The sequence below is a fragment of the Phyllostomus hastatus genome, unplaced genomic scaffold (genome assembly GCF_019186645.2).
Source record: "Phyllostomus hastatus isolate PE091 unplaced genomic scaffold, TTU_PhHast_1.1 phas_contig_37, whole genome shotgun sequence".
Lineage (NCBI taxonomy): Eukaryota > Metazoa > Chordata > Mammalia > Chiroptera > Phyllostomidae > Phyllostomus > Phyllostomus hastatus.
This window is the reverse complement of record NW_025333867.1, coordinates 3476927-3494342: the sequence shown is the minus strand read 5'-3', so window position 1 is coordinate 3494342 and position 17416 is coordinate 3476927. Positions and strand designations below refer to the sequence as shown.

At 40.6% G+C, this 17416-nt stretch overlaps 1 protein-coding gene across 1 annotated transcript in view; it reads right to left on the bottom strand.

Annotated features, from left to right (window-relative positions):
* Positions 1 to 15465, bottom strand: part of RREB1 (ras responsive element binding protein 1) — a 174130-nt gene extending 158665 nt beyond the window's left edge. The window contains exon 1 of the mRNA XM_045841631.1: positions 15307 to 15465. The gene's annotated coding sequence lies outside the window, so the exon portion shown is untranslated. The remainder of the gene's footprint in view (positions 1 to 15306) is intronic.
* Between the last annotated feature and the right edge of the window lie 1951 nt (positions 15466 to 17416).

Here is a 17416-nt window from a genome sequence, read left to right as displayed (position 1 = left end):
CCAAATCTTGGCGATGTTAAGTAACACTGCAATGAACACGGTGGGGCATATGTTCTTTCAAATTAGTGTTTCATGTTTCTTCAGATAAATTCCCAGAAGTGGTTTGGCTGGGTCCAAAGGCAGTTATATTTTTTAACTTTCCAAGGAAACTGCATGCTGTTTTCCACAGTGGCTACACCAATCTGCATTTCCACCATTCACAATGCATGAGTGTTCCCCTTTCTCCATATCTTCACTAGCACTTGTTTGTTGATTTATTAATGATGGCTATTCTGACAGGTGTGAAGTGATATCTTATGTGGTTTTAATTTGTATCTCTCTAATGATTAGCGACATTGAGCATCTTTTCATATATCTATTGGCCATCTGTACATCCTCTTTGGAGAAGTATCTATTCAGGTCCTTTGCCCATTTCTCAATTGGATTGTGTGTTTTTTGGATGTTGAGTTTTATAAGTTCTTTATAAATTTTGGCTAGTGATCCCTTATCAGATGTATCATTGGAGAGTACATTCTCCTATTTGGTGGGTTGTCTTTTCATTTTGTTGATGGTTTCCTTTGCTGTGCAAGCTAGATTATTACTAAGGTTTCTTCATGACCAAGAACGCTAACAATAATTTTATTAAATTCCCACCTGCATATAGCACATTATCAGACTTTGAACATCGTCTCAAGAAAATGAAGGAACCCAATCAGGGCACAGAAGGCCACCCCCTTTTGTGGTGACCAAATGGAGTACTTATGGGCAAAGCTCTAATGTTTCTTAAAAAACATCTGGTCCTCTTCCAGTTTCTAGACATTTGTCAGTCCTGTTAGAGGCCATGATCCTGGCCATGATAATATTAGCTTTGAAGGATTCTCACCTGTCCCAGACACCAGGCAAAGACAACAGAACCACAGGACAAAATGTGAAAGCCCAGCAAATGATCAATGGCATCATAAGCCATTGAAAAGGTCTCTTTAATCCTCATAATGACCTTAGTGACTGGGATGTCTGGGTTACTATCACATGGATGACAATTCTCTAGAAAACAGAAAATCCTATTTGATTATGTAGTCAAAAGCATAAAATACAGTGGAATAAGGATCGGTTCTGGAGAGAGAGAGGCATTATCTTCATATCACAACCACAATGCAGAAGTTGTATGACTATGGGCAAGTTTCTTTATGTCACTAGGCCTTAGTTACCTGTCCAGCTGATTATTAATAGAAGTTAATGAAGAGAGTTCTTTGAGAAATAAATGGGAAAATACATATAAAACATGTATCACAGAGCCTGGTACAAGGAAACAGCTCAATGAACAGTAAGTAATTCTATTCCACTCCAAAGTCCTCTCATCTCTGCATGGGCACTTGCTAAGAAGTTACTAGTTTGTCTGAGAGACTATAATTTCCTATAAATGCCATCCCTCTGTGGAATCCTACCCGAGGCCACAGGGTCTCTGAATATTCAGTGAGGACTTCCTAAAGGAATAATTTATAAGGCACATAACACAATACCAAGGCACAGTTTAATATAAGCTGATCTTTTGGGCTCATTTCTGCTATAGGCCAGTATTTTGTTTGGGTTGTTTTTTTTTTGTAATTAACAAAGGTCAGGATTTTGCTTTGAGGGTCCAGAAAAAAAAAATGGCAATTGTGTATCAGCTGTTTGACTCTAGGCAAGTTATTTAACCTCTCTGTTCCTCAGCTTCCTCTTCTATAAAGTGACACTAATAACAGTAGTCTACTCCTGGATTTAAATGTGAAATGCCTGACACACTTCACTTCACAGGTGTTCGCTGCATTATTTTAAACCTCTTGTGAAACTTTCCATTAAGTGATATGTGATCAATGAAAACCTGAACCTACCATAACTTTAGCCTTGTTACTAGGTCCTGATGACAGTCAGTACCACCAGGGCATCTTAAAATATTTAAATCCCTGCCTTCTGTCCAAGAACCTGCATTTCCAACAAACCCCTTGAGTGAGTCTCAGCTGGTGCTCACTGAACTGACAAATACTACTCTGGAAGATGTTGAAGAAACCGGATCAAATGTTGGGTGATTCCCCTTTCCCTCCAAGAGACAGATTTATGGTTTGGGTAAAACCATTAAGAACACATTGGTTTTTTTCATTGGTTTCATTTTGAGTTTCTGCCTCCGCGATACAAAGTGAAATCACACAGAGCCTGGCAGTTTGGGTCTTCCCTCCCACGTGAGGTAGAGTGCCACGTGACCAGAAAGCTTAGAACTGAAGCCAGAGGAAGACGCTAGTTGAGGGGAATCTCTCTATTTTTTCCTTTTTATTAAGAGAAAAAGCTACTTTGGCTGGGGAGCTTCATTGGTTAGAGCGTCATCCTCATGCACCAAGGTTCTGAGTTCCATCTGCAATCAGTACACACACAAGAATCAAACAATGGACGCATACAGAAGTGGGACAACACATCGATGTTTCTCTCTCTGTCTCCTCTGACAGAGGAAGGGATGTTCCCTTCTCCTGTCTCTCTAAAATCAATAAATAAAAAGTTTTTTTTAAAAGAAAAGTCATAACCCCAAAGAGATGTGTGTGACATGTCTGACAAATACAAGAGGAACACATGAATTTTCATCCAGAGAAAGCTTCCTTATGCTGGATGTGAGTCCATGTACAAAACTGTGACTCCAGTCTCAAAGATGTGGCATCTTTAGTGCAGAATTTAGGGGGAAAATAGGGGCACTGGAAATAAAACCTACAAGGGTCTGAAGCACACTGTGGGTGGTCTGTAAGCAAATATTGATACATAATGATCTCATATATTTAAAAGAAACAATGAGCTGGAAGTAGCCCACTATACAAGGTAAAATGAGCCAGACAGACTGCCAAAACTCTCAGACAGGTTTCAACAGAAGTCAATGAGATACAATGGTTTCAAGTTAGGCAAAATTTGTAAAATGTTCAATCCTGTGAAATCAGAGCAGCAACTGTGATGGGAAGTCATGCTTCTTGCCTGATCCTAACAGCCTCTTATGCAACACAAGCATTCACTAAGTAGTAATCAAACATTATCATAATGAGCTCACAAAACATACTAATGAAACCACAATAATATTTACACCCACAAAAAAACTTTAAAAATACCATTTACAATAGCATTAACATTTTTAAGTTTCTAGGATTATATATCCATATATGTATATGTAGGAATATATTTTATATATTTTGTATAGCTTTATAAAGAAAATTATAAAGCTTTCTTGACACATAGAAGAGGTTATAAATAGACATAGAGAAATCAATATTCATGTACTTATATAATGATGACATATGCCAGACACTATTCTAAGCACTTTATACATACTATGTGCACCACATTTAATCCTTTAATCCTTTCAATTACCCTATAAGGTAGGTACTATTATGACCCTTATAGTACAAGCAAGGAAATTGAGGCACACTATTTATTTAAATAAATTCTCCAGTGCCAGATCCAAACTCAGGAACTTGGGCAACATCCTTTCAAAGATCATGCATGCTGTGTTTTATTATGGTAGACTCCCTACTGCAAACATTTCAGTTTTCCCCACACTGGTGTACAGATGCAGTGCAATCCTAATAGAACTCCAATAGGTTCTGTTAGAGAATTTGACGTGTTTATAAAATCTATATAAAAGGGCAAAAAGCCAAGGATAAGACATGCTTGAAGAACTAGGGAAGAACATGCCTTCCCAGGTGTCATGAATTCACTGGGAAGCTCTGATAATTAAGACAGTGTAGGGATGAATAGGGACTGACAAAAAGACCAATGGAACAGAATAGAGAGCACAGAAACAGATACAGCACAAATGGCCACTTGATATATGACACAGGCAGTATTGCAGATTATGTGGACAAGAAGTGCACTTCAATAAATAGTGGCTGGACAACTACTCATTCAGACAAGAAACAAAAACACAAACACACCCTTACCTTACAACTTCCACAAAAATCAGTTTCAGATTAATAAAATACAATAAAACAACATATGAAAGGCAAAACTATAAAGGAGAATATATTCATGAACTGGGACAGGAAAGAATTTCTTAAACTAGATATAATTTTTTGTAAAAGATACAAAAATTATTGGCCATAAAGTCCAAGAATATTAAGAGTTCGTGTACATCCAAAGGCATCACAAACAGTAAAGACAAGTCACAAAGTAGTAGAAGATATTTGCAACACATATAATTGACAAAAGATTAATTCCAGAATATGTAAAGGAGTCCTACAAGTCAGTAAAGAAAAAAAAAAGAAAAAGAAGAAAAGAAAAAATGGGCAAACATTTGAATAAATGCTAAAAGAAGAAAAGGGCAACCAAATGGCCAATAGGCTTTATTATTAATCAGGGAAAAACAAATGAAAACCACAATAAAACACCATATCACACTCCCCAGATTGACAGAGATTAGAAACTCTAACAGTACCAAACTGCGGTGAAGATGCAGAGCAATAGAACTCTCATCCACCATTAAAGGAAATACAAACTAGAACAAACACTTTGGAAAATAGTTTGAAATTATAGTAAGTTGAACATACAAATACCATATGACCTCACAATCCATCTCCCACATATATCCTAGAGATCTTCGACACATCTGTGCTAGGAGATTTTATATACACATATATAAATGTTCTCACCAGCCTTTTTCATAAAAGCCAAAAGCTGGAAATACCTATTAACAGTGAAATGCATTAACGCACCGTCACAGTACAGAGGGATTCTCAAAAGTGAAAACCCATAAACCACAGCTACAGGCTTCAATCACACTGTTGACAGAAACAAAACAAAAAGTACTACATATCAAACACTTGCAAAACGAAATGATGTCATTTAAGTATATCTACATAATTGTAAATTTCCTATGGAGAGAAAAGGAAGGTGGTTTTGAAAGTAGAGAATATTCTAAGGCAGTGTTCTATTTCTTAATCTGGATGGGGTTATATGTGTGTCCATTTGCCAATTATTCATTCAACCATACATATATTTTCTACATTCTTCTTCATGTATGCTATATTCCCTAATTTCTGATTATCCTCTTTAAAAAAGCCAATTCATTTCCTGATTAGAAGAGACCTGCCTTTTAAAAAGAAAGGTACACAACAAACTTCCAAATTAAAAAATTCAACGATTTATTTCAGAAGATAATCCATTAAAGATAGCAAGAATGTTTGGTTACAAGAAATCCTAAGTAAAAGCAACAACAAGCTCCTCAAAATCTGATTTTACTACCATTTTTATAAAGGTTAAAAGACAGGGCCTGACAAGTAGCATGGATGTTAGGTGGTGGTGGACGCCGGAGGAATTACCACTCAAGAGTCAGAGCAGCAGAAAGAAACACAGAGCAGAGCAAATATGTGTTGATGTTTTAGTCACGTTTTAAAGGCAGGCTGTAAAAGTTAAATACAGCAATACAACAATACTTTTTATTTAATAATGTTTATATTTCTTAATCTTGATCTTTTCATCTTCTTCTTTAAAAAAAAAAATTAAGAAAACCTAAGACTTGCCCAAACCTAAGACTTTCCACTCTGACTGTAGCTAAGTACAAAACTATACAGAAGTACAAATTATTTCCCCAAACGTCTAAACTAACATTCTGACAGCAAATCGATTTCTCGTCAGCCAGAGTTTTCCGAAGTCAGTTCTGGATTTGTTTTTACTAGCAGGCTACTTAAATTTTACCCACTTGTTTAGCTGCAAGCATTGAAACAAAATGTTTGCTGGCCAAACAAACACTGGTTTTAAAATTCTCCACTTGGGTTGCTGGATAAAACACTTGTTTACTGAATCAAATGTTTTATTTGGAAAACGCCTGCCAGAGTGGACCCTATCCAAGAAATACACCAGGATGTGCTAGGATGGTGATGTCATGCCCTTGATAGAAGCTGGCATTTTAGGGCAACATCACAAAGTTTACTTTCAAAGAATAGAATAGGAAAACCTATCTGTTAAAAATGAAATCAACCCAAGGCCTAAAATGCTTTTACTGGGTCATTAAACAGGGTAGTTCAATCGCCCCAAAAGCTAATCTCTTTACATAATCAAACAGATTTTATAAATGACATTCTAATTATTATTATTACAATTTTAGAGCCAGGCCTCTCCCTTTAGATTTAGTCTGTACATTGGGGTTCTCCTATGTGACTCGGCATAAAAGACCATTTCTACCTCTTAATAAGATACACTAAACCCTGAAATCCCATTATTAACAAAAAGATAGGATTGAACATAAGGCCAGTCCAACTTGAAACCCATCCAAAAAAGATTGACTTTCTTAAGTACCAAAAGAAAACATCCTAAAAGACAGCCCTGGGACCCTGCACTTAGTTTCATATGGAGGTTCCAATAAAAACATTATATTTGTTTAAAATCAGAATTGCCTAAGAATTTTCATCAATAGTTTCCTACTGTTAAGCAAATAAATAAAATGGATCATTATTATAGTCAATAGTGGTCTCCAAACTTTTAAAAGTATGTCCCCCATATTTAAAAAACATGATGCATATATCGAAGCATATGCATCTTTTTATTTATAAATTATATTCTACTATTAGACATTATAAAATATATATAAAATGGACAACACAAAGGACTTAATAGACATTTCCCTAAAGAAGACATACAGTTGACCAACAAGCACATGAAAAGATGCTCAACACCATTAGTCATCAGGGAAACAAAAATCAAAGCCATGAGATGCCACTTCATATTGACTAGGATGACTATGATAAAAGGAAAAAAAGAAAGTAACAAGGACTGGCAAAGATGGGGAGAAATTGTAACCCTGTACATTGTTGGTAGGAATGTAAAATGTGGACAACAGCATGGTGGTTCAGAAGGTTAAACACGGAGTCACCACACAAGCCAGCAAATTTACTCCTAGGTATATACCCCAAACAGGTAGAAACGAGAATGTGAATGGATACTTGTATAGCCATATTGTACAGGCTCACGGCAGCATGATTCAAAATAGTCAAAGTATGAAAACAACCCAAATCTCCTTCAATAGGTGAACGGATAAACAAAATGTGTTTATAGAGAGATGGAATATTATTCAACCATAAAAAGAAAATGCTACAAGAATGAACTTTGAAATCATTCTGCTAAATGAAATAAGCCAGATCCCAAAAGACATCTATTGTATGATTGCACTTACATGAAATATCTAGAATGAGCATGAAAGACAGAAAGTAGATTAGAGGGTGAAGGTGTGCATGGGGAGGTACTGGGTAACGAGTATAGGCTTCTGTAGGGGTGACAAAAAGTTTGGAAACAGACCATGGTGATGGTAGTACAAAATATTAAATGTAGTTAATGCCACTGAATTGTACTCTTAAAATGATTATAATGGCAAGTTTTATGTTTTATCTATTCTACCACAATTTTAACAAAGTAAAAAATAAAGTAACAAGCTGAAAATAGAATAGAGGTTCTAACATTTTCTCCTCACATTCTAGTGGGTTACCTGCATGCTGTAGGCCCAGGTGGGGGTGGGGAAAGAACTTCCAAAGCCAAGCCAAGCATTAGGCAAGTGCATATGGGGTAGGGAAAATATCAGGGAGATGACAGGGTCTGAGTTTTGGTAATGCCTACAACTCAAAAATAATTTTATTTTAATCCTAAAGGAAGAGGACCGCTTTCTGTAACCTTCCCACAGCACCAAGTCCCAACCTTCTGTGAGTTCTCGCCACACCGCACCCCACAGACCTGGAAACCTGAATCACTGCAAAAACACCAGGGAAAGCCTCCCCACTTTTACTACAAAGTGTTCAAGCGCCGCCTCACAAAACAGACTGTGCGCTTTCTCACTTGTCGTTATGGTCTCAGGTAGGGCCCAACTCCAACTTAAAACGCTCCTTTTCAAAGCTGTTTTCAAAGTCATTTCATCACTTTCCCCCCCTCAGGCTCAAGAGCATCAATCATGGCGAAAGTGACAGGAAATAATAAAAAGATTAACAGCTCAACATCAAGAAGCACCTATACACAGCCTATGCGGAAAGTGTCGAATGTGAGGCTGGCTGAGGACCAAGGTAATCAAAAGCAAAATACACACAAGTCTGAGGGCTGACATTTCAGGAGGCAGAGGCCCAGCTAAACACAGAAATGACAAAGCAAAGGGGCATGGCTGCACCAGAACAATCTGTTTCTGTGCTAACATGCAGCACAGAAATGTCCTACATTTATCACTGAGTTTCATCATAAAACAGGCTCAGTCGGATTGTAGGGTGGTTGGATTTTAAAAACATTTTTCTAGTAAAAAGTAAAAACTCAGTTTTAAAAGTCAAAATTGAGGTATGCTAGACTCCCAGGATCATCTGAACTTGCACCTGAAACTGCCCTATGAAATAATTGATTCATACCTTTCAAACTGACTCCAAGTTAATCCTTTAGAGAGAGAGCTCTCATCTGAAATACTGTATTTCAGTATCAGTAGACTACAAGGTATTAAAAGTCTGATTCTAAACAGAATCAGTCAACTGTCTAACCACTATGCTGTGCACCTGAAACCAATACAAAACAACATGGAAAGTAAACTGCAATTGAAAAATAAAAAAAAATGAAAAAGAAAAGAAATTCAGAATGCTGTAAAGTCAAAAGTAGCAACTTACCTCATGCTACCAATGTATTTTGATTTGTGTACAATAAAAAATTGATTAAAAAAAACAACAGCAACCAGAAGTAGTCAATTACATTGGGTATGCATGTGTGCAGGACTGTGAATTTGTCAGTATTCATACAAAAGAAACTAACTATCCTCTGAGTTCTTAGAGAAACTCTCAATTGCCCATGCCTGGTATTATTACAGTCCCATTGGTAATTAAGTCCCACCATGAAATCTTGGTTTTTAAAAGATGAGTCCTCCAAGCACTGAGAAATATATACCACGAATACTCTTGTTTTAAAAAAATCATTCAGTTAGTTCCAACACTGACATTGTTCAAAACCCTTTTCTCAAGGCCCTCTAGCATGCTATATTTAAAAAAAAAAAAAAGTTGCCAAACTGGTTTTAACACATCTCAGGACAGATAAGCAAAAGTTTACTAAGGCAGTTTTGAATAAGGTAAACTCAGAAGGATTCTTTAAGTTTTCTCAAAGTTGGCAGCACTTTTTAAACGGAGGGTTGCTAAATAAGCTACAAACATCCACAGCCAGGAGAGATGAATGAGGGCGCGTCTCCCTTGGTAAAACACGAACCCACAACTCCTTTGGAACTGCATTTGACATCCTGTTGGACCGACCAGCTTCAAACCTGTTTTGTGGGTATTATGAATGACTGAGTGCAAACAGTAAGGGGTTATAAAAATAAATTTCCTAATGTTAAAAAAAAAAGAAGTGGGTCTACTAAAAACTCTGGTGAACAGCAATGTTTCTAGTCTTTTTTGCGAATCTTAACTATTTAACCTTAAAATTGTTTTATATAATGATGTGACCATTTACATCATAATACATTTAAAGGTGCTTGCTCATTTAGAATTTCTTTGTTGTTGATACCCGTATTTTCATAAAAAGATGTATTTCACTAGAAAAACTAGAACAGCAGCAAATATTACCTGGCCTTCAGTGTACATCAAGAAAGTATTTCTATAGATTATACAACAACAAACTCTGGAAACTCTAGGAAACTATGTAAATTAAATTCTGTAAATTCACATTTGACCGAGCACCTTCTCTCATTCTACACTCACAGCTTTAGAAAAACTTTAATCTCAAGCACAAAATTGTCTGTTCCCTCTGTACTGATTAACCACACACCAGCTGCTGCGAAAGGGTGCACTTGGGCAAGCCCGTCATGCACAGGCACGGGCTCTGTCTGCCTTCTTGGAGGAGAAGATACGAATGCTCTGTGTGTTTACACATAACACTCTTCTGTCTCATTCACAGTTTTTTGGTGTGTAACCTGGGTTTCATTTTCTGATGTTTTAAGGATACTCCTTTATATTCTAAATGGATTTAAAAACTTGGAATCTCTTGCACAACAAAGTGAATGTACTTAACAGTAGTAAACTGCACACTTAAAAATGGTGAAGATGGTAAATTTTATATGATATGTATTTCACCACATTGAAGGAAAAAACCCTATATTCTATCATCTTCTACTATTCTTCTGTGAGGGGAAAAGGCTCAGCAACTAAGTAACCCACCCTTGACTACAACAGTTATGGGCTTAAAAAATGGGGAATTTAAACTGAGTATGGTGGGGGGAGGGGAGAGGCTGCTGTCCCTACAACCTCCACCATCAATTTTAATCATTAGTTTCCACCTACTAGTCCACCAGACAAGTAGTAATATTGGCATGTGAATTTGTCTCTGTATAGGTTATAGACAAGAAAGGAAAAGGAAGAGCAAATGGTCATTTGTAGCCATACAATTGGCATCAGGCTAACAAAGTTGGCTGTGACAAAATGTTTGCTGTTCCTCAGGAGAGACTTTTGTTTTTCTGATAATAGAGAAATATATATATTATAGATACACAGGTATTCCTTGAGAGAGGTGTGAATAGTTCTCACCTTTCAGAAATCCAAGCCCACATTTCTGACTACTCATTTTTCTCTAAACTAGAAGACCTGTGGGATTTAGAGCCAAGAGCTTGCCTTGCCTTACCTCTGACTACTGTGCTCCCTAGGAGAGGCTCAGCCAGTCTCTTCCTAAGAATACTGCCAAATGCCACACCCTGAGTCTGCGTAGCCAAAGGTACAGGAAGTGGTCTGCCCAGGGCCTGGGTTATTGCATCATCCTCAGCATGCTTCGATGGACACAGTATGAGTCACTCAGCACACACATGGCACGTCAACCCCAATCTTTCCTACCTAGCAGTGCAGAGAACTTTTGACACATCCATCCAGGCTTCCAAACCAGTGCTAAATTTGGAAAGCAGCAGGTCATCTGGATATAAACAACTTCAAGCACTGCCTATCAATGACTGTCCATCAGATACAAAAGCAAAAGAACAGGCTGAACCAACACAAGAAAAGTAAGAGCTCTTGCTCTCCCAAGGGGAGACGGCACACTCAGGGAGAGGTCTTGAACAAACTGGCTAAGGCACTGGTACCCACAAAGGAATCCACACAAGACTGACATGTAAAGTTTATTTAAAATGCAGACAGCCAGCCCAGGATATTGTGATTCAGTGCCTACTGGGTGGGACCCATTAATCTGATGAGCCAGGTTAGGGAGCTGCGGGGTTAAAGCACTTGGGCGAAGCAGTGCTGATTCAGGACTTCATTTCTAACTAAAGCTCCAGGAATGAAGACCTTGTGCTTTTATGAGGAAGGAGAACTCTGAAAATTTTATAAGTATATTATAATGTCCCCTAAAACTGGTTATTTGCTACCAAGTTCAAATTTAGTTCATTCTGCGCCTCTGATGGACAATCACCTATTTTTTGTAGATAAATTACATCTTGACTTTCAGCTAAGACCCATCCATCTTTCCTAAACTCAACTGCCAATCATGGCTTCAAATTCCTTTCTCAGATCAGCTCTTCAGTTTACTTGGAACACTCGCTTCCTGTTCCAATTTCTGTTGACCTACTACCTCTCAAGGCATCTAGATTTAAATCCTTGGTCACCTTGGACTCTTCAAGTCCACTGCCTACTACATCCAGACACTATTAATATTGTCCATTTTCTTCTATAACAACTCACAAAGCATTGTCTTCCAGCCAATTCCCATTGATAATACCCTTTTCCAGGCCTCCTTGGACCCCTGAAATAGCCACTGTGGTCCCTAAACTCCTACTCTACTCTAACTCACGAGATTAATTTTCCCCAAATCTAACTTTGTGTATTTCCCTTTCTCAACATTTTGCCACAATTCCCCATCAACTGCAGACACATTTCTAAGTCAAACTTGGCCGTTCATCATTGGCCTGTCCCTAAACTACGATTAAATGACATAATTTCATAGTTGCTTCATCTCCTGCAACTTTCTGCCTCTTGGTTTATCTCACTTCTATCACTACAAATGCCTTTCTTTAGCTATAAAAATCGAGTGCATCGTTTAAGACCTAAGTACAAGTTTTACCAACTCCCTCTGGAGTACTTCCTGCTGGCTGCCACCTGACAGCTACCCTCCCAGAACTCAAAGAGCACCCTGCAACATCTCAGCCTTTCTTAAGTAAGGGTGTGTTCTCTTACCTTCCCTCTCACCCTCTGCTCTCTGGCCCTCACCCCCCAGGAAGTTCATGGGTACTTTATGACTGAACTCCCATTGACAGTCAACTATATAAAGGCTGCCTGGCAACATCTCCCTACAATAAGCAAACCTTTATTCTTCCACAGAAACAAAGCAAGTTCATTGGTAACATTTTAGAGAATATGTGGAAGAAAATTTTTTTATCTGTCATTATTCTACTTTTTTAACTCATAATTTTTACCTATGAAGCCATCATCTCTTCTTATGCATATATGCACATATGTTTACCATGTTTTTATTTAATTAATGAACAGTTAAACTTCTTTTTTTGAATCCTCACATGAAGATATACTTACTGATTTTAGAGAAAGAGAATAAGGGGGGAGAGAAAGAAAGAGAGGGAGGGGGTACATCAATGTGAGAAACATTGATGGGTTGCCTCCCATACTCGAACAGGGATCAAACCCACAACCTGGGTATGTGCACTGACTGGGGATGGAACTGGTAACCTGTTGGTGTATTGGACGATGCTCCAGCTGACTGAAGTGAGCCACCTGGCCAGGGTGTGAAGAGTTAAACTTCTTATATTTGCCATCTAGTTGTCATCCCCAACTAAACTATATTACACTTAACTCTTTTAGGAACATGAATATGCTTCTCTGTAATCTCCACTGTGCTTAACATAATTCTGTATACAAAATAGATGGTGAAGATGTTTAAAGCATATGTTCATTCAAAAAAGTATTTTGAGGATAGTGAATGATTACAAAGGCACTATCCAAAATAATCTATGTAAAAACCTGCTTACATATAGATGATTTCTTAAAGTGTGCCCACAAACTTACAATCTGATTTATAACTAAAATGAAGATCACCCTATATACATTTCATTAATTCAGATGAAATTTTGGGGGTAGGAAGAAGGAATCAGAGCAAAAAGAAGTTCGCCACTTCATTTTTAACTTAAGTTTCAATTCATTTCTATAGCAACAATTCTGGTTTGAACTAACATTTTAAAGTCTAATTATCTCACAAAGAAGGAAATCACTCTTAAAAGAGTGACAAAAATCTAAGATCATGAATACGTTCATTTTTTTTCAAGTTTCCAGAAAATCTTTGTATAACTCTGTCATTTTCACTCAGAATGAAAGTATTGAATGTATGGAACTTGTCAGCTTCCAACTACGGTTGTTCTACAGGTTTGGCAAACACCATAAGTGAAAATAAAGACTTTTGCCAGTTGAACTGAAGATCCTCTATCTAGACAGTAATGTAAAAAAGTCCAGTCTACCACTCTAAAGAAGCCCAATTATTATTATGCTAATGAGCAACTAAGTGGAGTTTTGTTTTGTTTTTTTTTAAAGACAAATTGAGGATGGTGGGACAAGTGTTCACAACAAAATGAACTCTTTCATGTATTTAGAATACAGGTCAATTTATAAAAGTTCAATTTACTAGTTTTGCTTCCTATGAACATATATTCTTTAATTCAAAATACACCTCAATTTAGATCTATCTAGAGTTGCCTTGGAAACAGAAATTTACATGGATTCCTAAGTCAGTTTTTCAGATAACTCTTAACATCTTTTTACAGGATAACACAACATTTTGACTTCTGAATAAAACTCCAGCAACTATGAATTTCTTCGAGTTTTCGGCACCACGGCTGTTGGGCCTGCTTCTGCAGGCCTATCCCGTGCTGTATGACTAAAGTGTACTGGACAAAACCAGCAGATGGAAAAATGGGAAAAAACTCGGGATAGGTGTTCAAGAAGAGTTAGCTGCAAACACGACACAACTAAGCTTTGTCTTTGCAGTCTCATCTTTTAGTTTCATTTTTTCCTGGACTTTGCCTGTGTCACCAGCATTCAGATCCAAAGCCCATCACTTTTAAATCTGGATCCCTCCCTCTCCTGACCACAGGTTTGGGTGCAAGGTGCCACTGTGCTGGGGAGGAAACTAACCGGGCTGCTCTCCTTCTGCTTTGAGGAGGCCTGGAGTTTGGGGTTGTTATTTTTCCCCTCTTCTTCTTCTTTTTCTTCTTCTCCTTTTAATAAAAGCCTTTTCACATTTGTTTCTCAGGCCTTCCCCAAATACAAAACTGTCACTACCCCCTGCTCCTTCCAACTGTAGAATACCAACTTCAAACCTTTGTATCAACTAAGTCGGCATTTGTTAAGAACTTTGGTAAATTTATGGCAGCCTGTGACTACATTTGAGAGACTCAAACTCTGATGCAAAACCTTTTATGTTCTCTGAAACAGTAAAAAAACAAACATGAAACAGGGCAAAAAAAAAAACCAACAAAAAAAAACACCTCCTCTCCACCTTTCCTTTCACATTTTGGGTCCGTAGTAAGAAAAGTTAATTCTCTCCCCACCAACACCCATCAGTGCAACTGCAGCCTCCTCTCGGCCAGGCTCACCTAGAACACTCATTGTATCATTGCATCCAAGCCAAACTCGGTTACTGAGGTAACTAAGTTTTTCTTCCCCAAGGGTCACAGGGAAACACGTCCCTCGGGATCTCCTGGTAACCGTCCACCGATAATGCTGGGGAACCACAACAGTGAAGACTTGCTTTCCACGGCTAGTACTGGCCGGCCCTACCCGCAATGGGGGCGGAGAGGGGGCGCTGCGTTGTGGGTGCGCAGCGTCCAGTTACATTCCTGACCCACTTTTGCATCCCCTCCCTCCCCCTCACTCTCCCTCCCTTTCCTCTTCCTCCTCCTCCCGGGCAGGCCGCGAGGGCACCCGCCAAAACTCCCCAGGCCGCTGCGGGCCGGGCGCGCGGGCCGTGGGGTTCCACTGCTGACTGTGAGCGAGCCAGCCCCTGCCCCCACCTCTGGATTCCCCCGCGCAGCCCCTCCCTAGTCACATGGGCTCGCAAGCACCTGTTGGCGACTTCATCCCTCGGCGGAGCCCCTCCCGCCGCCTCCGGCAAAGCCCCCTGCCGGAGGGGATGGAAACACATCCCTGTTCCCATTCTCCACACCCCGCTTTGCTTCGAGAGGGCTTGGGGGCCGGCAGGCGAAGCAAAGCGCAAAAGCGCCACTGCGGTGCGGCGCCTTGATGGAAGGCATCCTTCCCCCACTTTCTGTCCGCCACCCCCCCCCACCCACGGCGGAGTGGAGAAGTGGGGTGCGTCCGCCCCCAGCCCGCCTCCGCTGGAAACCTGGGCTCCTCGCGGGCGCCGGGAGGGATGCTGCGGAGTCTCAGCGGGGGCCGCTGGGGCGAGGGCAGGTAGCGGGCGGTGACGGGTGTGTGTGTGTCTTCCGAGCCGCCGAGTCCAGGAAGGGGGAGGGAAGCTGCCGTCTCAGCTGCAACTTCTGAGCGTGCAAAGCAACTCAGCAACTTTGCCTGCGCCGCGCCCCTCCCCCGTGCCACCGGGCCGGGCCGGGGGCTGCGTCTGGCCTGGGGCCCCGGCGCCCGGCCCGGCGGGGGACAAACCCGGGTGCGGGCGAGTGGAAGGGGGCCAGGCTGGAGTTGCGGCAGTGGCACCGCTACCCCGGGGTCAGACTGCGGGTGAGCCTCCACGCACTCCTGTCCTGGAAACGGCGAGCGGTCCCCGCCCCGGGTTCCCGCAGCACGTACGCCCCCCACGACTCCCACCCGGCCCGGTTGGGCGCGAGAAGGGGGCGGAGGATGACGGCGGAGCCACGGAAACTGTGCGGGGTGGATAAATACGGAGAGGGCCTCCGGAGGCCGTCCCTAGACTGCCAGCATCTCAGCGGCGGATGCAGAGCCCTAGGAAGTGCGACTGAGTTCGCTCAAGTTTTTCCTCCTACCCCACAGTTTCCTCCGGGCTGGGGAAAGGGGGCGCCGCCTGGAGAGGCAGGCCCTGGCGGGGCAGAAAGCCGGCTGGGAGACCAGTCCCGGGTCAGAGGAGAGAGCTGCGAGATGCGGGGTAAAGGCGAGTGCGAAGGTGAACCGGCCCTCATCTGCTGTTTGTTCTGGGCCGGAAGGACGGCGTGAGGGCCTGACAGGTCCCGTCAGCCCGGAGAACTTGGGGGAACCGCCAGGTGCTTGTTCGGGAAAGTGGATACATCCAGTTCAGACTTTGAGAAGCGTCAGAGGGGCTGAACTTGGGCATGCGGGGGGCCCTGGGCCAGGCCGAGAGTAGCACACGCTGTCCAAAAATTCATGCCCACACCCTCCCAGGAGTCGGATTGGCAAAATGGAGAGGGGTGTAAGTGGGTGACTTGGCTCAGGCTGTGCGCTTGCATAGGGACTCCTACGAGCCAGGCCATCCACCGCACACTTTCATTGTAAGCGGATTTACTAATGTTCCAAACTTCCCGCAACATTCACGTCATCTGACTAATTGTAGAGTTACTGATACTTTACGCCCCAGTCTGTTGTCTGTAAAGTGCTAGAGATTTTAACGATGTTATGAAGTTGAGTCAGTCACTACTGAGTGTGGGGCTTTTCAGAGGCAAAAGGGTTAGTTACTTCAAGCGAAAGTAAACCACCTTCCTTGAGAAGGCTGTCAACCGGCTGAATGATTTAATTATATGGCACCTTAATTTAAAGAGCTTTATATGCTCACTGAGGACAGCTGGACAGTTACATACTGATGTGGACCTGGAAATTACTTTTTTAACTGAACAAGATCTATTTCACACCAAAAACGGGTGACCAATATTTCTTTTTTTATCTTCAAGTTTTTACGTTTCTTTTAGTTCTTACTGTGAAGAACTAGGTTTTACCCTTTTTCTCTGAAATAACCGAAAGCTCTAGACTAGGGCATAGTTTTCCAGAGTGTTGTTCCAGAGGACACTAGATCCTCAGTATGTCCAGAGTTGATGTTTTTTAAAAAAGGGGGGGGGCGGTCCTAAGGTCATATACATTTCATCTATTCCAAGATGCACATACATATTTATAAATTTTAACATCTCTACTGTCATATTCGAGGCATCTTAGCACTGAGTCTTAGTTTAATTAACAATGTTTTTCTTTCTTAGTGGTACATAAAATAAGGAAGTTTGAGAAATGCTGAGTTAAACAAATTTTTTTGTTTGTTTTATAACCAAAAATGCAATATAGAGCTTTTTGCAAGATCTTTGAGAATCTTCTGTGTGCTAAGGTGTTTTTGAATCACCAAAAAAGAGGTTAAAATAAGTAAACTTTCCTAAATGTGTTTGTCCACTCACTGTTTTTTTAGAGCTTATTGCTTAGGACTAGTATTGCTTTCAGGAGATGCTATTCAGAGGATTGTGCCAGATTTGAACACAGTAAAGGGAAATGTTCACCCTTCAAAATGGTACCCAAGTGTAATCAGGAAT